This window comes from Apteryx mantelli, chromosome 1 (assembly GCF_036417845.1).
Source record: "Apteryx mantelli isolate bAptMan1 chromosome 1, bAptMan1.hap1, whole genome shotgun sequence".
Lineage (NCBI taxonomy): Eukaryota > Metazoa > Chordata > Aves > Apterygiformes > Apterygidae > Apteryx > Apteryx mantelli.
The window spans coordinates 141,489,967-141,502,067 of record NC_089978.1 but is presented as its reverse complement, the minus strand read 5'-3'; the positions used below and the strand labels follow the sequence as shown (position 1 = coordinate 141,502,067).

General features: G+C 42.0%; 1 long non-coding RNA gene across 1 annotated transcript in view; it reads right to left on the bottom strand.

The window, feature by feature from the left end:
- Window positions 1-11,436, bottom strand: part of LOC136993341 (uncharacterized) — a 38,529-nt gene extending 27,093 nt beyond the window's left edge. Inside the window, exon 1 of the long non-coding RNA XR_010885633.1 lies at window positions 11,427-11,436. This is a non-coding gene — a long non-coding RNA (uncharacterized lncRNA). The remainder of the gene's footprint in view (window positions 1-11,426) is intronic.
- Between the last annotated feature and the right edge of the window lie 665 nt (window positions 11,437-12,101).

Below are 12,101 nucleotides of genomic sequence, written 5' to 3'. Positions count from 1 at the left end.
CTTGGAGCAATACCTCTTCTTTTCCATTATTCCCTATTCTTTCTCTCTCTCCCCACTTATATGCAAGTCTCCTTCTTCTAGTGTTTTCAATAAGCAGTGAAAACAGTTGACCCTAATACCACACAGATTTCAGAACTGGACATACCATTTTAAATTTCAGCAGCAGAAAATGATGAGCCTGAATGTTTTTCCACTCTAGTGCAACTTAACAGTACTTTGAGTAACAGCAGGAGGGTTAGAGCTCTGTCCACAGACATCAGAAGATAGCACTGCATTTCAAGTTCAGTGTTTAAACATAAATCAGAACAGATTCTGCAGATTTCTAAATTCAAGGAAGCCTATTTTAACTACTGTGGGGGAAGCTGAAAGAGGTGGCTAGTTGTTGGCAGGTGCATTACCTTATCTTTACAGTGATCCAGAGCAGCTGATCTACTTGACCCCATCCCACTCCACCCCTCCAAAAAAGCAATGCTATTTTCTATCAATAGGAAGGCTTCTCCAGCTGTGTTTTGATGTAAAACAGTTGACATCTGAAAGGGAGAGACCTTTCAAGGAGGAAATGTTTGCACATTTTTGCTTTGCTGACCTATCCTCAGAAAACAGGTTAAAAAGTGATAAATAGCTCCCTAAGAAAAATGTTCAGCTGTACTGAAAAGCAACATTACCGGTTGGGCCAAATATCAAGCTCTCAGTAGAAATGCCTTATTTGGCTGGATGTAAATAGAGGGGAAAAAATTGCATGTGTGCTTTTATTTAGTTAAGCAAAGATGTGAAAATATGTGCTATTACAAGATATCAGAGAGGCTCCAAGTCACGGGAAGCATAGTATCAAGTGATTTTTCCTTTTCTTAGGACTTCTAACGTCTATCGCAGGCTTAAAGTTCCTTTTACTGACTCTGGACCAGAAATATGCCAATATGCCACACATGCCAATACCAACGAACACGTACGAACACAAAAAGTTAAATCCTCAACATCCTCCCCCCCAGCCCCAAAGTTAATCCATAACACAAATTCTTGGTTTTGAAATATTTAAAGACTTAAATCATCAAAGCCGTCTTGTTTTTGTTTTTTTTAAGTTATCTGTCAATCCATGAAAGCCTTTTTTCTGCCAAAGTAGATAACCTTTTCCTGGGTGGGTGGGGAGAGGAGGAAGGACCTGGCAGCTTTCAAAAATTCCCCAAACACTGTGTCTCTAAACTAGCATTTACTAACAGTGTCACTGCACTCAGCTCTTTTTCTGTGCCTGTCACTAAGCAGCATGTAAGAATAGATAGCTCAGAAGCCTCCTGAAAGGAAAAGGACTGAACCTTCAACCTGAATCAGTTCCCCCCTTATCCACCCAACCACCTTTCTTATTGCATTACATCTTTGCTGTTGACTGGAAACAGTAAACTAAAGTCAGGGGCTGAAAAGAACATTTGTCCATTTTAATGAAAAAATCTTGAAAATCTATGCCACAGCACAATTAAATATATCAGACAATTATTGGTCGAACCCTCTCAAAATATTGTAACTAAAAGAAAAAAGATTTAGCTTTAAAGAACAGACATATTTTCACTTAGCTATGCAGACATTTCATAGCCACTTTGCCATACAGTGTTATGTCTGGCTGTTTGAATAAAAATAGCTAATGTGCTTGCTTGTTACACCATTAAATAAAGCGCACAAAGGAATTGCCAGTACTGTTTTTGTCCATTAAAGGCAATGGTCATTAATAGCTTGTGCTTGTAGAAGGCTGTCAGAAGAATAGAATGACTAAGCTTCCTCCGCATTTTTCTGTATGTTTAACCACAGATGAGACAGCAGGGGAAGAGATACTACACACCTCCTCGTTCCAGAACTGGTCACACCTGCAAGATAGCTGTTAAGTCATACAAGCCCCAATCACAGAGAAAAAGATTGAGTCCTATAAATTTGAGTGTGCAAAAAGATGTGGGTCTCTTCATGGCAAGAGTACCTTGGTAAAATACACAATGATGTGGGTTAGTATTTCTGGACTTTTTTTTGCTGTCCTGACTAATATCGCAGAGATTAGCACATTACTTTTATTACTGTTTTTTCTGATCTATTTTATGCTTTTTGATCTGAAGGAGTTAACTTTCAGCAATATTCCCTGTGAGAGAGGAAATAGGCAATGAATGGACTAATCATACAATCATGTCTGGGCTATATGAATAGATTTTTCAGACATCTTCAAATAGGTCCATGTGGAAATCATGGCAAGTAGGCTGAATACACCACACTTAGGAAACAGGCTATGTCAACTAGATGATATCCAGGCCTCGATCACCTAATAAGCAGACTGGAAGATGGGAAGCTGACAACATGCTCACAACATGTCAACCATGAGAAATCTGATTTTTCACCAGTTATACTGGAGAGGGGCTGAACAGGAGAGCGGACTCCACTGACGAGAGATTGGGGCGGGGTGGGGGAAAACACAATACAGCCTCATATGAAAAGTTACTTGCAAAGAAAAAAAAAAGGGAGACAGTGAGAAATAAAAAGGGTGGCGAGGGGAAGTACAAGTACAAGCAGGTTTACTAGTCTGTCTAAATTTGCCCATCTCCTGCTCGCTTGGATATCACAGAGATAGAAGATCTTACCAGCCCTCATAAAGACTTTGCGCCCATTTGCTTGCAGCTGCCATGTTTTCCTGGAAATATGCGATTATGAACCTGGAGAACAATCACTGCTGATTACATCTCTTCAGTTAAGACCTCAAAGCACCCTCTGCGTAAAGCTTGAGCATTTACCTTTCAAGAGCTCTTAGGAAAATGAAATGACACAGGATTAGCTTGGCAGAAAGGGGAAAAAGGTACATGGTCCTATTTCTGTGAGAAATGACTTGCCATCAATGTAGAACCTTAAATAGATTATGGGAAAAGACATTGCCACAGCCTACCCTCATTTTGGAGCACATCTGTCTTACACCCAGGGACTTGAGACAGGCAGAGGGAGCCGTACGAAGGTGGTCTCCTAACCTGGATTCAATCAGGTGTGTAACTTCAGTTTTATCTGGAACTAGCAACATGTCAAACCACTGCACTAAGATTAGTGATATACAGGCATACCTCATTTTCTGGTGCTTCGCTTTATTGCGTTTCGCAGATATTGTGTTTTTTACAAATTGAAGGTTTGTGGCAACCCTGCATCAAGCAAGTCTATCGGTGCCATTTTTCCACCAGCAAGTGCTCGCTTCATGTCTCTGTGTCCCATTTTGGTAATTCTCGCAATATTTCAAACTTTTTCACTATTATGATTTCTGTTATGGTGATCTGTGATCAGTGATCTTGGATGTTACTATTGTAATTGTTTTGGGGCGCCACGAACTGCGCCCATATAAGACAGCAAACTTAATCGCTAAATGTTGTGGGTGTTCTGACTGCTCCACCGACTGGCCGTTCCCCCATCTCTCTCCCTCTCCTCAGGCCTCCCTATTCCCTGAGACACAGCAGTATTGAAGTTAGGCCATTTACTAACCCTACAATGGCCTCTAAGTGTTCGAGTGAAAGGAAGAGTTGCACGTCTCTCACTTGAAATCAAAAGCTAGAAATGACGAAGCTCAGTGAGGAAGGCATGTCAAAAGCCGAGACAGGCCAAAAGCGAGGCCTCTTGCGCCAAACAGGTAGCCAAGCTGTGAATGCAAAAGAAAAGGTCTTGAAGGAAATTCAGAGTGCTACTCCAGTGAACACACGAATGATAAGAAAGCTGAACAGCCTTATTGCTGATATGGAGAAAGTTTTAGAGGTCTGGAGAGAAGATCCAACCAGCCACAACATTCCCTTAAGCCAAAACCTCATCCAGAGCAAGGCCCTAACTCTTTTCAATTCTATGAAGACTGAGAGAGGTGAGGAAGCTGCAGAAGAAAAATTGGAAGCTAGCAGAGGTTGGTTCATGAGGTTTAAGGAAAGAAGCCATCTCCATAACATCAAAGTGCAAGGTGAAGCAGCAAGTGCTGATGTAGAAGCTGCAGCAAGTTATCCAGAAGACCTAGCTAAGATAATTGATGAAAGTGGCTATGCTAAACAGATTTGCAATGTAGACAAAACAGCCTTCTATTGGAAGAAGATGCCATCTAGGACTTTCATAGCTAGAGAGGAGAAGTCAAAGCCTGGCTTCAAAGGACAGGCTGACTCTCTTGTTAGGGGCTAATGCAGCTCGTGACTTTAAGTTGAAGCCAACGCTCATTTACCATTCCAAAAATCCTAGGGCCCTTAAGAACTATGCTAAATCTACTCTGCCTGTGCTCTATAAATGGAACAACAAAGCCTGGATGGCAGCACATCTGTTTACAGCATGGTTTACTGAATATTTTAAGTCCACTGTTGAGACCTACTGCTCAGAAAAAAAGATTCCTTTCAAAATATTACTGCTCATTGACAATGCACCTGGTCACCCGAGAGCTCTGATGGAGATGTACAATGAGATTAATGTTGTTTTCATGCCTGCTAACACAACATCCATTCTGTGGCCCAAGGATCAAGGAATTGTTTCGACTTTCAAGTCTTATGATTTAAGAAATACTTACATATTTCTTAATACGTAAGGCTATAACTGCCATAGATAGTGATTCCTCTGATGGATCTAGGCAAAGTAAATTGAAAACCTTCTGGAAAAGATTCGCCATTCTAGATGCCATTAAGAACATTTGTGATTCATGGGAGGAGGTCAAAATATCAACATTAACAGGAGTTTGGAAGAAGTTGATTCCAACCCTCATGGGTGACTTTGAGGGGTTCAAGACTTCAGTGGAGGAAGTAACTGCAGATGTGGTGGAAATAGCGAGAGAACTAGAATGAGAAGTGGAGCCTGAAGACATGACTGAATTGCTGCAATCTCATGATAAAACTTTTAAATAAAGCAGATGAGGAGTTGCTTCTTATGGATGAGCAAAGAAAGTGGTTTGTTGAGATGGAATCTACTCCTGGTGAAGATGCTGTGAACATTGTTGAAATGACAACAAAGGATTTAGACTATTACATAAACTTAGTTGATAAAGCAGCAGCAGTTTGAGAGGACTGGCTCCAGTTTTGAAAGAAGTTCTATTGTGGGTAAAAATCAAACAGCTATCAAACAGCATTGCATGCTACAGAGAAATCCTTCATGAAAGGAAGAGTCAATTGATGCGGCAAACTTCATTGCTGTCTTATTTTAAGAAATCGCCACAGCCACGCCAGCCTTCAGCAACCACCACCCTGATCAGTCGGCAGCCATCAACATCGAGGCAAGATCCTCCATCAGCAAATAGATTGCGACTCGCTGAAGGCTCAGATGATGGTTAGCATTTTTTTAGCAATAAAGTATTTTTTAATTAAGATATGTACATTGTTTTTTAGACATAATGCTACTGCACACTTAGTAGACTACAGTATAGTGTAAACATAACTTTTATATGCACTGGGAAACCAAAAAATTTGTGTGACTCACTTTATTGCGATATTCGCTTTATTGTGGTGGTCTGGAACTGAACCCACAAAATCTCCAAGGTATGCCTGTACTTTTTTGCGGGAATATTTTTCTTCCTCACTCAAAAATTGGCAAAGCTTTGAGTCATGAGAAGTCAGGCACTTCTTTGTTTAAACCAAGTTGAATTTTATTCTATTTGCTCTGCAAGTTTTTCTGGTAAGAAAGAGACCTATACCTAAATTCTCTAATTTTAGTAAGGTACTTCTGAGTATGATAAGGTCAGAGGAGAGAGGCTTATCAGAATGCTCCTTTCCCCTCTGTCTCTCTTCCTCCTGGTTTTCTGGAGTTCAGATGAACTCCCCCAAAACTATCAGGGAAGCAGAGCTGGAAAGCAAGAGAACGTGCTGAGTCCCAGTGCTTAAAGCATAATTTTTAAAGAAAGAAACAAACAAGCTAGGTAGGTTCCCACCTGAAACCAAATGCTTGTGGGAATTGTATAGATGACAGGTGCAGTACTTATTCCAGATAGCATTAATATAATGAACTGGAAATGAATCTCATGCCCATTGTTTAGGCAAATATCTTTTCAGTGCTTACTATCCATCTTTGAAATAGAGGCTTGTTTCAGCAGTGAGTTGGCCTCTTGCAAGAAGCCCTCTCAAGTGTAGGTTAGACTCTTTGGATGTATTTTGAAAGATGGCTGGCTCCCATGTTCAAGGGCCATGCAGGGCTGAATAGGCTTAGTGAAATACACACCATCAAGAAAGTCACTCCCCTGCAAGCACCATCTTGCAGTTGTATCACTGGGTAGAAACCCAAGCCATGGCATGGCATGGCATGGCATTCGAGTCTTTAAAGTCTGGGGTGAATGAGTCTTACTCACATCTAGCAATCAAGAAATCAAAACACTCAGGCTATTAAAAATGTGGTGTTCATATCCCTAACATTATGAATTATTCAGCCTTTAAACATGCTTTACTGAGAGTTCAGTAGGAGAAAAATGCAGTACTGAATCAATTTCATCTGGAATAGTGCGGGGGGAGGGAGAGTTGCTCTCCTATTTTGAGAGCAACATCTATGCTATACATGCAGAACCAAAGCCTTTTAATCCAGCAGGCTGAATACATACTAGTTATTCAAACTCAAGAACGTGTGCATAAAAGGAATTTCATACAATTAGTCTGTTGTCCTCATTTTACGCTCTCTGTTTTATGTTCTCATTCCCATGTTGCTATCATTACACACTCAGATGCATCTTTTTTGCCCCCCACAATGTTTTTAGTAATATAAAAACATTAAGACAAGCAGACAAGGATGTCTTTAAAAAAAGAAAGGAAAAAAAAAGTATTTGCACCAACCCCTGATCCATGATTTAGTCAGACAGACTCATTTCATAGATTATAGTACTGCAAAATTAAGTGAAACACCATGAAAACTGGTAACACCGGTTTAATCTTAATATTAGATATCCTGTTTCATAGTTTCCTGCTATCTGTAACATAATGGAACACGCTTATGATATGATGAAGAAAATTTTTATAGTATTTTAGTAGGCTATCACTCTGGATAGCATGTAAAAAGATCTTATGGAAGAAAAATTAATTGTATTTATTCTCAAATAATAAAAATCTCTGTACACCTCCACTTGTTTGCTAAAAAACTGACAGAAGTTTATAACTTCAGCCAAAATGAGAGACTGCAAACGCGTTTGAGGAGGGCTGTGCAAGGAAGAGATCCTAGTTCTGAAAAACAGACTGAGGGCTGGTATTAAACGGAGTAAAATTCAATAACACAACTAAAGAGAAGCTGTGTAAGTTATTGGCTATATATGGTTTATATTGTGACAAAGAGCAGAGATAACTGACCTCCTCACAGTGAAGGGCCTTGTTTCTACAGTTCCTTTCATATATTCATGCACCATAAATGTAATAGCTTTGTACAGTACAAGAGCAGAAAAACAGCAGTACAGGAGTTAGGGAAGGTCAGTCTCAGAATAGATCATCCAACATCCCTACATCCTTACAGGAAATCTCCTGTCATTGAGACAACACTCTTTCCCCTCTTTACTACCCTGACCAATTACTAAATTTTGTTTTTTCATCTGCAGGAGCATTTCATAGGGACATAAAACGGAAAGACGCCAATCTTCCCAGAGCCAATTCTGAGTAGGTCAGTTTTGGCTCAGTAGCAGACCACATAGTGCAGCAAAAGGAAACACAAGGCCTTGAACTCACGCCCGTCTCCCCTCCTGTCCTCTGTACACACACCCTAGATGCAGATTGTCTTTGATTGCTGAGGAAAAGTAATTCACTGGTGGCCAACAAGATCTCCACTGGAGACTACGATAGCTGCCAACAGGCCATATCCATAAGCAAACCAAGAACTGCTCCGATTAAAACTACACAAACCCAGAAGTTACGAAGCCAGACTTTACCTTGCATGTGTACTTCAAGTTTCCTTCAGGTGTTATAGGAAGTTACAGAGTAACTATAATGGAGATTTCATATTTGGAACTGCAAAGCTAATACCAATTTAGAGATCAGATAAGGCAAGGGAAAGAAGTGGTAATACTAACTTCCCTGTTCTGACAGCATTCTTCAACCAAGAGTAATACTGTAGTACTACAGGGCATTTCGGATTCCAGGCTTGTTTCTTCACCCTCCAGAGCCGGTATTATCTCAACTAACTTTGACATCAGTGCAGTGATGCCATTATGTAAGTGATGCAGAAGAACTGAGGTTAGGGTCCATCAAATAACCACTAGAAAGTAGTCTGAGGTTGTGCGTTCACTTCTCCCTCACACGGATGTCTTCTGGTCTTTAGTATTGCTGGCTTTAGTCCAGGTAGACATTCCGATTCTCATCACCAGGCCACCCATCACCCATGACTTTTGATTCACAAAGAAAGTAGAGGCCATGTAGATAGACAACTGACAGCCACAAAGAAAGCTGCATTACTCTTCGCTTATGAAAAGAGACACTGAATAAATCAGAGAAGTACAAAACTTTAAGTATTGATATTTAAAATATTCTACAGAAACTCTCCATTGTCTCTACACTAAATCTGGAAGCAATCCATAAGGAATTGCAGGGAAAGAGAATGTTCCACTTCAACACATTACGGACACAGCTACTTCCCTATTACCCAGAAAACAAGCTTCTTGATAATTTTTTTTAAATAATTATGAGCATACTACTACAAAACCATGGACAAAATACTACAAGATAGCAAGAAATTTTTAGTCAGTTGACCAGTAAAACAACAAATCTGTAGAGACATATTCACAGGTCAAACTCAGGTTTCTTCCCTGAGGTGAAACAAAAGCAAAAACAACACAAGAACAAAAAAGGAAGGGATGTGCCAATCCTCTTACCCCTCATCCTTTTACAACACCCATGATATGCAATCTGGGTATTAAAGATTGTCAGCACTCCCAGAACGCCCATGCTTTTTTGACTGTTCTTACAGACAATAAATAAATAAAGCACTAAAAAGTTCAAAAGTTCAACAGAAATACTATAAAAAGTGAAAACTGTCCTCCTGACTCAGTTTTCTTGGGGAAGAATGCTTAAGTCTGTCTGACTTAACTCCCCCATATGCCTCCAGCTTCTAGCCACAGGGACGCAGGCCCAGGACTCCCATGGCAGGCAGCGAGTCATTTTGCGGCAGCAGGTTGCACAGGCACATGGCAGCTACAACCACAATCCCACTCACGGGCACAGACCTGAGAGTAGATGGCGCTGGCGAGGGAGAAAGAGCTTCTGGTGGAATCCATTTAACACATTCCTGAACAGCTTCTGCCACTATGGTTCCCATGGACAGTTGAAGCTATTCTCACTAAAAGCAAACATCCTTGCTAGGCTAGCTGCCTTCACTGAAAGGAGAGCATGCGTTTCACAGAAACAAAGATAAATTGAGCTCATTTTCCTCCTACAGAGCTGTTCTGGTATGCCCCAAATTGATTTTGTTCCATTATATCTACTTAGGTAGCTAACAAAACCAGACCTACTGGAGTAGGAATCTATTTATGTATCTTTATATAACATGTTGAGTTTTAAAATACTTGTTTTGGCTTTCTAGACCTTTGCACATGTATTAAGCCATAGAGCATTTTTGCAGCTATCACCTCTAAATTAGCACAAGAACTGGCACCTTCTCTGCTTCTTTTACTTATTTGCTCATTTAAAAAGAGACATTAAAAATTGTGCATTAACATATACTGAAGCATTAGTGTGTTAAACAAGCATAATGACCCGAGTTTATTACACCTCAGACATTTTTTATAGATTCATTCCTAACACTATTAATAAGTATATTTAGTAAACGCAGGATTTACTTTAGAATATCACTATTCTTTATATCTTCGCTGATTAAAAATTAAAGCTAAAAATATATTTACAACTTCCCTGTTGCATATTTCCTCCAGATTCAAACAAAAAAACCCCAAACAGCATAAACAACTGTGATTAATGCTTCAATTTCTAACGGGCAGTGAGAAGAACACCATAAAAAGAAACTAAGACTTAATATTTTTCCATCTACCCTCAAAACACTGCAGCCAAAATCAACTCTTGTCTGGTCAGTTGGGACTTTAAGTTCTGTATCTACCAAACCACATGTTGCCAGGAATAGCATAAATCTTAAAGCAAGGAATACAAGATGATATGGGGGGTTGGATTTTTTTTTAAAGTTACTGAAAAGCCCCCCAAAATGCATCCTTACAAGATGAAACAGTTCAAATTGCTTTTAGCTTTCAAAATGAGCACAGATGTATTTATTCTGTTGGGCATACACATAATGTTTGAACAAAAAAAGTTAGTCAGAGGTCAGACAATAAAGCTTACTACGGCTACACCCTTCACTTGAAGGAAAAGTGAAAGATCAATTTCTGTTTCAGCCAACTAAAGGAACAGAAGAAAGTGAATTTGCCTTGATTTTGTTTGCTAAAAGCCAGCTTCCTACGGTCCATCTGACATGTAACAAAATGCTTTTGGACACTGAAAAAAAATCCGACTACTGGTCAGGCTTTGCAAGAGGCACATCCCGTGCACCTTGTTCAGCACACACTGATGGGTAACAGCATTTTCCTGGTCCCCATAGCTTTTACACACACACACACACACACACACACACACAAAACTGGAAGATGAAATATAGCATCTGGCAGGCCCTGTACTAGCACAAGCCACAGAATTACTTGTTTGCGAGATTACAGTATCAGGTTGACGCTTCGCAATTTGCTTTACCCTTGGATTCCACACCGGCCCTCCATTTTGTCAACTGCCTCAATTTAGACGTTTTTCCCCCCAGGTTCAAGGCAGGACTTGGAAATTGCTTTGGGAATCCCCGAGGGGCTGCAAAACGTACGCAATCGCTTCAACAAGCGGCGCGCTGGGAGCCAGCGCCGCTCGCTTAAATTTAGAGACACCAACGCGCGCATCAAAGCTTAGCAGCGCCCCCCCCCCCGCCCCCAACCATCCCCTGTAGCTCCCTTCCAGCGCAGAATTACAGAAGTGGGTCTTTCAGGCATCTTTTCCAGCACCGAGGCGAGTCCCCTTCCCCGCGCAGAGGCAGCCCTGCTTACTTCCCTTCCTTTAAAACAAGAGGCAGATGGATAGGTACTTTCCTAAAGGTAAATTTGCGGGCGGGGGAAGAGGCCAAAGAGCCGCGGGGGGGCGGGTACGAGGGTCCCCCCCACCGCAGCGCCCCCTTCTCCTTACCCGGAGCGGGGGCAGAGGCAGCCGGGGCCGGTGGGGCCGCAGCCAGGCGGGAGGGCATGTGAAGCGCAGGCCGGCAGCTCGCCCTCGCCTCCCCTCCGCTCCCCGCCCAGCCCTGCCCCACGGCCCCCCCCCCCCCCCCAAATCACCACACGGGCCGGCCTCACCCCACCGGCGACATTTTAAAGGGACGCGGAGGGGCACACAGCGGCCGGGCGGGAGGCGGCGGCGCAGGTCCCTGGCTCGTCCGAGGGGACCCGGTGCCCTCCTCTTCCTTGCTCTCTGCCCGACACTTACTGTTTTCACGCCCCCCCCCTCTGGTTTGTCCCCTTTGGTAGGAATAAAAGTTGCCACCAGCCTCTCTCCGCTGCTGCCAGAACCAACTTTGTCTCCTTCCAGCCGCTGGGAGAGCTTCTCTTTCTCCTTCTTCTTGAATAATAATTAAACAAAAAATCCTGTAACTAAAAAACCATCTATTCTGGTCTTTTTAAGAGGGGGAAGCTTGAAGGTAGGAGGGGAGAGAAGAAGAAAAAGGAAGCATTTAGAGGCTTTTTTTTTCTCTCTGTCTTCTCCCCCCTCGCCCCCCCAAGATGGCTTGAGAAAATTAAAAAGGGACAGTGATCCGGCGGTTGGAGGCGGGAGCAGGACCGAAAAGCCACGGAAAGGGAGAGAAAGTTGTTTGTTTGTTTTTCTAAAAAGGCTTAGGTTCCCTAAAGGAACCAAACAATCACTAATAAATGGTTAGAGGAGACACACGGAGGAGGAGAGAGGGAGGAAAAAAAAAAGAATTTTGCTGCTCAGTAAACTTCAAGCTGCTGGGATGAGGTCATTGGTGTAAAAATAAAGCGATGGCGTCATTTGAAACCAATCCCAGTGAATGAACTCAGACGGGGAGTGGGGGGGAGGGAAGGAAGGGAGAGAGAGAAGGAGAAAGAGGAGGAGAGGGGAGAGGATCCGTGCGAGGGGACAAGC